General features: G+C 37.1%; 2 long non-coding RNA genes across 2 annotated transcripts; one reads left to right on the forward strand and one right to left on the reverse strand.

The window, feature by feature from the left end:
* The first annotated feature begins 5,888 nt into the window (after window positions 1-5,888).
* Window positions 5,889-6,523, forward strand: LOC142236340 (uncharacterized). Its single transcript, XR_012721992.1, has 2 exons — window positions 5,889-6,096; window positions 6,152-6,523. It is a non-coding gene; the product is annotated as an uncharacterized LOC142236340 (long non-coding RNA).
* LOC142236341 (uncharacterized) lies at window positions 6,116-6,952 on the reverse strand. Its single transcript, XR_012721993.1, has 2 exons — window positions 6,545-6,952; window positions 6,116-6,485 (listed from the first exon to the last, which is right to left on the reverse strand). It is a non-coding gene; the product is annotated as an uncharacterized LOC142236341 (long non-coding RNA).
* Between the last annotated feature and the right edge of the window lie 4,411 nt (window positions 6,953-11,363).

Below are 11,363 nucleotides of genomic sequence, written 5' to 3' on the forward strand. Positions count from 1 at the left end.
CTGACTGAAATTTGGTACATGATATTAGTATATAGTCTCTAAGAACCATTCAAAAATTGGTCCATATCAGTCTATAATTATATATAGCCCCTATATAAACCGATTCCCAGATTTGAACTCCGGAGCCACTTAGACGAGCAAAATTCATCCGATCCGGTTTAAGTTTGCAACGTGGTGTTAATATATGGCCGCTAATAACCATGCCAAAATTGGTCCATATCGGTCTATAGTTATATGTAGCCGATCCCCAATCACACAAAAATTGGTCCATATCGGTTCATAATCATGCTTGCCACTCTAGCAAAAATAACCTAGCAAAATTTGTCGAAATTTTATTCCTATAGAAAATTTTGTCAAATTTTATTTCTATAGAGAATGTTGTCAAAATTTTAAATCTTTTGAAAATTTAGTAAAAATTTTATTTCTATAGAAAATTTTGTCAAACTTAATTATATACGTATTTAATCGGCCATTTTAAGTTTAATATATACCACGTATGGACTACGTGGTATATATTACGCAACCCAAGTAAATCGATTGTGGATGACAGTCTTCAGTAGAAGTTTCTACGCAATCCATGGTGGAGGGTACATAAGCTTCGGCCTGGCCGAACTTACGGCCGTATATACTTGTTACCCTTTTTTATTTTCGAAATTTTTCTATTGAAATAGGACATAGGTTAGGTTAGGTTAGGTTAAAGTGGCAGCCCGATTAAATTTCAGGCTCACTTAGACTATTCAGTCCATTGTGATACCACATTTAACTAAAAGTACCTATTACATATGGGCACTTCTAGTCTTAACCACTGAACCTTCTCTATTATTTACTTTTGTGGAACCAACCAGATTGCTCCAAAAACATTAACAAACTGCTTAAGTTAACGTTTTCCAGGTCAGCCAGTAATAAAAATAGGACATAGTTGGGTTTTTATCTAACCCTTGCTGCCAAAATAAGGGTTTTCATATATATTTCAATACTCAATCCAATAATTAGCATTAAGAGCGCCATTTCAGGTAATCGCATGGATCATATTCTTCGTGAAATTTTGGGCATTAGGAATCAGTAGGCGAAATGGGTTGCCACTTTTGCCCACCTATTGTAAGACCAGGGACATAATGTGAGCGAATTTTTTATAGTTTTTTGACAGCCATCTAATCAACATTGGACTATGGATTACTCGAAACAGAGTACTGCACCCGGTCAACGCGCTCCAAAAAAGGTGTAGGTTATTTACACGGCGGAAAAAATTATGACCACAATGAAGAGCATCAGTTCACCAATGTGGTATCACAATGGACTGAATAGTCTAAGTGAGCCTGATACATCGGGCTGCCACCTAACCTAACCTAACCTAACCTAACCTAACCTAACCTAACCTAACCTAACCTAACCTATCAGTTCACATTTCCCACTTGACCATTTGCCATTAGAAGCGAATTATTTCATATATTCTATGAAGTTCTCTCAGTGCAAGTGAAAATTTTCATAGAGTAAAGGTTCCTAAAGACTTGGCTGAAAAATCTATTACTATTATATTCAAATAGAGCTCATTATCTCTTTAGCTCAAAACCTCCTAAAAATCTTCATGACACGGTATTGCATTTGAAATAATGAACTAGTTCACATTTCCTTGATGGTACAATGCAACTTCAATCTCTTCACGCTTGATGTGGTTTAACAGTTCCCACCTGCGCTGCTTATTTTTAATGCGAATGGGTTTCATTTAAGAGACTACAATGGATGCGTAATCCAACTGAAATGGAAAATTGCGATAAACCAATGCCAATGATTGGAGATGGAGCCAACCAGTGTTGGTGGTTATGGTGGCAGATGTTTTAAAAAACCATGATGATGATCATCATCATGATGGTGATTATAGTGGTGCTAGCTAGCTAGCTTTGGGGAGTAGTAACTACCACTAGTTACCATTGTTTAAACTGCAGTGGGTCTTGCCAAAGGGGATCTTATCTATGAGCAAAATGTGTTCATTCACCTAAGCACCATAAAAAAAAACGCCACCCGTCGATTGTTGGTGGTGGGGTTGAAACCAACGTTTATGAGCAGGTGTGTCTTGGGTTGGATTGTAACAAAATTTCCACTTTGTTTTATTGTACCCTACATCATTACGGTAATTCAATGTTATATAACCTTTTTGCATAATGCTTAGTACTAAGTTTGCTTCTGCGAGAACCTAAATATAAATATGTATCATCGTGAATATAATCCCAAAACACATAAAATTGTTAGCTTATTTGGGCGATTTATTGTGTATGCATATTTTTCCGAGCGAAAATTCCAGATAAAATTCAAAATAAAAAAGTCATAGGTATTTCTTGTGAATATATGGGGTATCTAGTACTAAAAAAACAGACCTATTGTAGTTTAGGTTAGCTCTTGAACAGTTTGAAATGTACTGTAGTTTAAAGAGCAGGTCCTACAATACCTCTAGATTTCCAATTTCAGGTAAATTGAATAAAAACTGCGGTTTCTATAAGCCCAAGAAGTAAAATCGGTAGATCGGTCTATATGGGGGCTATACCAAAATATGGACCGATACTCACCATTTTTCGCACACCTCTTTATGGTCATAAAATACCTGTAGATTTCAGGCAAATTGGATAAAAACTACGATTTCTATAAGCCCAAGACCCCAAATCGGGAGGTCGGTTTATATGGGGACTATATCAAAACCTGGACCGATATAGCCCATCTTCGAACTTGACCTGCCTGCAGACAAACGACGAGTTTGTGCAAAATTTCAGCATGATTGCTTCATTATTGAAGACTGTAGCGTGATTACCACAGACAGACAGACGGACATCGTTATATCGTCTTAGAATTTCTCCCTGATTAAGAATATATATACTTTATATAGTCGGAAATCGATATTTCGTTGTGTTACAAACGGAATGACAAACTTATTATACCCCCGTCACCATTCTATGGTGGTGGGTATAAAAATACCAAAGTGTTGATAATCTCCAGATGGCGCTTCCTCGGGAATGTGCCAAAATACCGCAGAACCAACATCATGCAGAGTGTTATGACTTTGTCGATCGGTTGAAGTTCGCAATTCGTGCGAAACGTAGCCAAATCGGAGAAATCAAAATTTTTTCTAAAAAATTGCTAAAAAAATTAAAATGCAAAAAAAGTATCACTTTGCTATGTTGCATTACATATCAGCATGTTACATTGCATATTGCCTGAAAATGACATCCCTAATTCATTCAGGCAGTGACACTTTAGTTGAATCATAATCACTTTTCTTGTCATAATAACATATGAAAAGGAGTTTAGATTTCTTTTTTATTGATTGGCCGTGCAGGAGTTTATGAGAGATGGACTTCATTGGCCAGTTGTTCCGAAACTATGTTTAGTATATACTAGAGATGTGCACGTGACACGAAATTGTCGTGAATCACGCGTGAATTGTGAGTCACGCTCATGTCAACGGCGTGAGCGTGCGCCGTGCGAGAGTCACGAAAACAATGTCTTCGTGAGAGTGCGTGAGCAACGAATTACGCTCACGAAAATAATCCCGCTCTCCGACATAAAACGCGTAAAAGTTAAATTCATTTGCAATTTTAGTGACACCTGGGATGTTAAGAGTTTAACCCTCTAATGCCCCAATTTTTTTGTCAGGTGATTAAATATTCAATGTTAACGACACAAAAGCAAGAAAACTAATCAAGAAAAATTTATACAGTGAAATTCAGTATATGCCGCAAAGGCTCTTGAACAGGTTCAACTAAGTTTTCTTTTTATTTTATTCATTTTTGTTTTCTTAAAGTGTTTTTTACTAAAAGCTTCCTTACTAAATGAAGCCCGCCTAAAGGCGGGTTTGGACATTAGAGGGTTAATAACGCTCTCGATTTTAATTGTGCTCATGATTTCAGGCACCTGCCTCAGGTAAATTACTCATAAAATTATTCGTGAGTCACGACATATTTCGTGAGTCACGATGTTTTTCGTCAGTCACGGTATTTTTCGTGCGTAAGTAAAAATTTTCTTTTCGTGAGTGTGCGTGAGCGTGAGACCTACCAAACAATACCGCGCGTGAGTGTGCGTGATTAAAATATTACTCACGTGCACACCTCGAGTATATACCCAAATATGATCACAAACTCCATGATCACAACACCATTTTCAGAAAATGTCTACTAAGTTTCGAACAATATAGTTCAGCGGTTTACGAACAGCTTCTAGGGTAGTGTAATCTATATTACAGTTTTAGGACAGCTGTTTTACAGATTGAAATGTATTGTGATTTCATCAGGAATATCTAGTTACCGTTGTAACTTTCAAATTAAAACATCTCAACTCGGCGTGAACCGCGACTGAGGAAAACGAGTCAGTGGGAACATAACATTACCAGAAAATGCTTGTACCGTTATCGATAATCGAGTAGGGTGTTTAATAATCATCTTTACTTGAATTTCAGACTTCATTGTTTACTATTTCCCTACTGCAGCCTAGTTTCGTCGAAGCAAAAAGAAATCGCAAGACGGAAAACAATCCACTGGTAATCATAACACAAAACTCTGTAACCGAAACAGGTGATTGCACATAACGAACTCCAAGCACCATGGTATCGTCATATCTTGGCGTTTTTCCTTTGTCTTTCATGTAGGTAGTTGGCAGTTGGTGAGTGAGTTTTCATTGAAAGAAGAAAAAAAAATGGCATAAAAAAAACACACACAAAAGGAGTTCAATTCACTTGTTCCACTTCATGTTACCCCCAAGAGCCCCACACTACAACAGTACCACCAGATAAACTCAAGACTTTCGACATGAGCGATATGTTTCCACTCCCACCAACCCCTTTATACTTCATATTAAATGTACATGTAGCTTAATAATTCTGTTTAGTATTAAATGCTAAAAACCCAAAAACAAAGCAAATAGACTTGAATTACTTTTAAACACCAAGAAATAATAACAAATGTCTGCTACATATTTCTTTATTATCTTGGAGATTTGTTAAACGATGTTGACTCATATTTGTGACGGTTTGTTCATTTTTCATTTATTACTTTTGTAATTATTTTATACTCTCCACCTTTTAAAATGGGTGGGGGGAGGGCATAAGGAGCTCTAATTGGCTATAACCTCCACCATATAAACCAAATTTCGGATTTTAGACGTTTACACTATGCAATTCATCTGTTTTCATAAAAATTTGTCCAAGTATTCAGAATGGTCTTTGTGTTTTGATTATTTGATGATGATACTGTATACAAGGTGGATGAAATGCCATTCAACAAAGTAAAAATTATTTTTTTATACGCTCCACCATAGGATGGGGGGTATATTAACTTTGTCATTCCGTTTGTAACACATCGAAATATTGGTCTAAGACCCCATAAAGTATATATATTCTGGGTCGTGGTGAAATTCTGAGTCGATCTAAGCATGTCCGTCCGTCCGTCCGTTTGTTGAAATCACGCTAACTTCCGAACGAAACAAGCTATCGACTTGAAACTTGGCACAAGTAGTTGTTATTGACGTAGATCGGATGGTATTGCAAATGGGCCATATCGGTCCACTTTTACGTATAGCCCCCATATAAACGGACCCCCAAATTTGGCTTGCGATTGCTCTAAGAGAAGCAAATTTGATCCGATCCGGCTGAAATTTGGTACATGGTGTTAGTATATGGTCTCTAACAACCATGGAAAAATTGGTCCACATCGGTCCATAATTATATATAGCCCCCATATAAACCGATCCCCCGATTTGGCTTTCAGAGCCTCTAAGAGAAGCAAATTTCATCCGATCTGGCTGAAATTTGGTACATTGTGTAAGTATGTGGTCTTTAACAACCATGCAAAAATTGGTCTACATCGGTCAATAATTATATATAGCCCCCATATAAACCGGTCCCCAGGGGGGTTACTCTGTATTGCGATGCGTAAGAAAAATTGTCGCGAATCGAGTAATTGGTACTCAGTAATTCGTTTTCGTATCTACCTTGCGCATCTAGTTTTCGCAAATCTGGCATCACCGCACTCTATAATGCGAAAGCGTATGTCAAACTCGTTCGTTGATCGCAAAAATCGTGCGCAAACAAAATAGCAATCGCAAAGTAACAAATATGTAAGTAAGCACAATTAAATTTTTATATTTGTATCTAAATTGTTTATTGTTTTAGGGAAAAACCAAAAAAGTTACAGACACAGCAACGTCAGTTCCAAACTTTGGTAGACTTTATGGTCTCTTCCGCAGTTACCTCAAATTGTATGTGCTTGGGACAAAGTATTCGTTCAATCACCTCGCAAACTTCTTTTAAGCAGCGCGACATAGATTGCTCTGATAGTCCTAAAAGATGGTCTTGGCCGATTTGTAGATAACCACCTTGTCCAAGCAATTTCAAAGCAGCGGCCACTTTTATTGGAGTTGGAATGGCTGTGGATTTATTTGGAACGACGAGGTCGTCTTTAATAGCGTTTAATACATACATAAACGCATCTTTATTAAGACGAAATCTATAAAAATGAAATATTCGAAAACGTTTGTCACATAATTTGAGTTTCCATTTTCTTACCCGTGGTCACTTAGGGAGAGTATATTTGACCGATCTCGCAAAATTCTTCTTGTAATTCGTTCATGTTAATTTTCTTCAAACCATAACGCTATCGAATCCATAATTATTACTTTTTTGTTATAAACGATTAGCAAGTTTTAAAAGAACACGCACCGAACGGAAGATTGTTTAAAATGTTTTTATTTACAATTTTTTGACATTTCTTTTTATCATTTTCGTTATTGTTTACATTGTGCAGCCAGCGTTGTCATATTTTCGCTTTATTTTGCTAAAGCGTTACCATATTTTCAGTTTACTTTGCGAAAGCGTTTGCGCAAGTGATACAGAGTACCGAATTGTACTCTTAACGCATTTAACTATCGCATCGCATTTGCTTTCGTATCGCAATACAGAGTAACCCCCCAGATTTGGCTTGCGGAGCCTCTAAGAGAAGAAAATTTCATCCGATCCGGCTGAAATTTGGTACATGGTGTTAGTATATGGTCTCTAACAACCATGGAAAGATTGGTCCACATCGGTCCATAATCATATATAGCCCCCATATAAACCGATCCCCCGATTTGGCTTTCAGAGCCTCTAAGAGAAGCAAATTTCATCCGATCCGGCTGAAATTTGGTACATTGTGTAAGTATGTGGTCTTTACCAACCATGCAAAAATTGGTCTACATCGGTCCATAATTATATATAGCCCCCATATAAACCGATCCCCAGATTTGGCTTGTGGAGCCTCTAAGAGAAGCAAATTTCATCCGATCCGGCTGAAATTTGGTACATGGTGTTAGTATATGGTCTCTAATGACCATGCAAAAATTTGTCCACATCGGTGCATAATTATATATAGCCCCCATATAAACCGATCCCCCGATTTAGCTTGCGGAGCCTTTAAGAGTAGCAAATTTCATCCGATCCGGCTGAAATTTGGTACATGGTGTTAGTATATGGTCTCTAACAACCATGAAAAAATTGGTCCACATCGGTCCATAATTATATATAGCCCCCATAGAAACCGATCCCCCGATTTGGCTTTCGGAGCCTCTAAGAGAAGCAAATTTCATCCGATCCGGCTGAAATTTGGTACATTGTGTTAGTATATGATCTTTAACAACCGTACAAAAATTGGTCCATATCGGTCCATAATTATATATAGCCCCTATATAAACCGATCCCTAGATTTGGCTTGTGGAGCCTCTAAGAGAAGCAAATTTCATCCGATCCGGCTGAAATTTGGTACATGGTGTTAGTATATGGTCTCTAATGACCATGCAATAATTGGTCCACATCGGTGCATAATTATATATAGCTCCATATAAACCGATCGCCAGATTTGACCTCCGGAGCCTATTGGAAGACCAAAATTCATCTGATTCAGTTGATATTTGGTACGTCGTGTTAATATATGGCCTCAAACACCCATGCAAAAATTGGTCGAAATCAGTCCATAATTAGGTATAGCCCCCATATAAACCGATCCTCAGATTTGACCTCCGGAGCCCCTTGGAAGAGCAAAATTCATCGGATTCGGTTGAAATTTGGTACGTGATGTTAGTATATGGTATCCAACAACCATGCATGAATTGGTTCATATCAGTCCATAATTATATATAGCCCCCATATAAACCGATCCCCAGATTTGACCTCCGATGCCTTGTGGAGAAGCAAAATTCATCCGATCTGGTTGAAATTTGGTACCTGGTGGTAGTATATGATATTTAACAATCATGCCAAAAGTGGTCCATATCAGTCCATAATCATATATAGCCCCCATATAAACCGATCCCGAGATTTGGTTTTGGAGCCCCTTGGAGGAGTAAATTTCCTCCGAGTCAGTTGAAATTTGGTACATTATGCTGTTAACAACCATGTCTAACTAGGTCCATATCGGTCTATAGTTCTATATAGCCCTCAGATAAATCGAATCACACAATCACACAAAAATTGGTCCATATCAAGTTCATAATTGTATATAGCCCCCATATAAGCGACCCCCATATTTAAATTCTGGCTCCCTACGTACCGTGCAATAGTCCATATCGATTCGTTATTATTTGTTGACTTACATATCTTTTTGTCTAATATATACCACGTGTGGACTAACTCACAATTTAGAAAACGATTTAAGATACCACAACGCAAATAATTCGATTGTGGATGACAGCCTTTCGTAGAAGTTTCTACGCAATCCATGGTGGAGGGTACATAAGATTCGGCCTGGCCGAACTTACGGCCGTTTATACTTGTTTTTTTATTTATTTGAATTTTTATATCCACCACCATAGGATAGTGATAGGTGTATGATAAGTTCGATATGTAACCCATAGAAATATCGATTTTCAATTTATATATATTCTTGATCAGGGAGAAATTCCAAAACGACCTAATTATTTCCATGTACCTACACTGAAAAAAATATTTACGTGATATTAAGGATTACGCAACCTCAATTTTAGGATGCGGAATTTACACACTATTAAGGTGAGTATTAAGTTCGAGTTTAGCCGCTAATTTTCACTAAAGTGAAAACTAAAGCAGTAAAAAAAGTCATAAAATTATACATATTTGTTGCAGATTTCATTATAACTTGATGGGGAATATCCCAAAGCAAATTTTCACAAAGTTTGTATTCCCTAAAATGGATTATTAAAGAAAAGTAATCGTAAAATAACGATTTTAGCGGCTAAACTCGAACTTAATACCAACCTTTAAGGACAAATTTCTTTAAAATAATGAAATTTTAATTAAAATAAAGTTTATAATCTTTGCTTCGAAAATTTTTTTCATTAAATTTAGGACACACATTTTGACAATTTGCATCCCTTCGTTAAAGTTGCATGTCTTTAATCTAAGGCAAATTTTCGTTAAAGTAAAGAAACACATTTTTGATTTAAAGAAATCGCCCTTAAATTAAACTGAATCTTTATATTTAAGATAAAAACGCTTCAAAAATAGGCTAAGACTTATTTTGAAGATTTAGCATCTTTGGTTTAAAGTTTTGTTTTTTTTTTTTGGAACTAAGAAAATATTTTTTATTTCGAAGTATCCGTCATAATTTGGATTTTAAAACTGGCATTTATTTGTACGTGTATAGCTTTATTAATACACCTGACAAATAGAATGAATATTCGATAAATGAGATCTGTATTCTAATTTTAATTTTCTAGGTCCTCGATTTACAGCCAGATAGGTCTCTAAAAAATTTCCTTATATGAAATGCGGGTGCATCGATTTGGCTCGAAAGCAATACCAAAATCCTTAAATGAAGGCCAAAATCTTTGGATCGAAGTAAACTTTTTTTGAGTATATTGTAATCACACTACAGCATTCCATAATGTGTTTCAGGCAGGGTTTTGATATAGCCCCCATATAGACCAACAGGTTTGCTGATAAGTCCTGACACATATATGGCGTCGCTGGTATTAAATGCATATTATTTTTATATAGTACCAACCTTCAAATGATTTGGGTAAAAATTTGACGTCTGTAAGTCAATTAGTTTGTGAGATAGAGCGTCTTTTGTAAAACAACTTTTGTTATTGTGAAAAAAATGGAAAAAAAGGAATTTCGTGTTTTGATAAAATACTGTTTTCTGAAGGGGAAAAAATACGGTGGAAGCAAAAACTTGGCTTGATAATGGGTTTCCGCACTCTGCCCTAGGGAAATCAACAATAATTGATTGGTATGCAAAATTCAAGCGTGGTGAAATGAGCACGGAGGACGGTGAACGCAGTGGACACCCGAATGAGGTGGTTACCAAGGAAAACATCAAAAAAATCCACAAAATGATTTTGAATGACCGTAAAATGAAGTTGGTCGAGATAGCAGAGGCCTTAAAGATATCAAAGGAACGTGTTGGTCATATCATTCATCAATATTTGGATATGCGGAAGCTCTGTGCAAAATGGGTGCCGTGCGAGCTCACATTTGACCAAAAACAACAACGTCTTGATGATTCTGAGCGGTGTTTGCAGCTGTTAACTCGTAATACACCCGAGTTTTTCCGTCGATATGTGACAATGGATGCAACATGGCTCCGTCACTACACTACTGAGTCCAATCGACAGACGGCTGAGTGGACAGCGAGCGGTGAACCGTCTCCGAAGCGTGGACAGACTCAAAAGTCCGCTGGCAAAGTAATGGCCTCTGTTTTTTGGGATGCGCATGGAATAATTTTTATCGATTATCTTGAGAATGGAAAACCCATCAACAGTGACTATTATATGGCGTTATTGGAGCGCTTGAAGGTCGAAATCGCGGCAAAACGGCCCCATATGAAGAAGAAAAAAGTGTTGTTCCACCAAGACAACGCACCGTGCCACAAGTCATTGAGAACGATGGCAAAAATTCAAGAATTGGGCTTCGAATTGCTTCCCCACCCACCGTATTCTCCAGATCTGGCCTCAGCGACTTTTTCTTGTTCTCAGACCTCAAAAGGATGCTCGCAGGGAAAAAATTTGGCTGCAATGAAGAGGTGATCGCCGAAACTGAGGCCTATTTTGAGGCAAACCCGAAGGAGTACTACCTAAATTGTATCAAAAAATTGGAAGGTCGTTATAATCGTTGTATCGCTCTTGAAGGGAACTATGTGGAATAATAACAAGTAAGAAAATTCTAAAGTCGGACGGGGCAGACTATATTATACCCTGCACCACTTTGTAGATATATAAAGGTTTTTCCCAAATACATACATTAAATATCACTCGATCTGGACAGAATTTGATAGACTTCTACAAAATCTATAGACTCAAAATTTAAGTCGGCTAATGCACTAGGGTGGAACACAATTTTAGTAAATAAATATGGGAAACATTTAAATCTGAAGTAA

This window comes from Haematobia irritans, chromosome 4 (assembly GCF_050003625.1).
Source record: "Haematobia irritans isolate KBUSLIRL chromosome 4, ASM5000362v1, whole genome shotgun sequence".
Lineage (NCBI taxonomy): Eukaryota > Metazoa > Arthropoda > Insecta > Diptera > Muscidae > Haematobia > Haematobia irritans.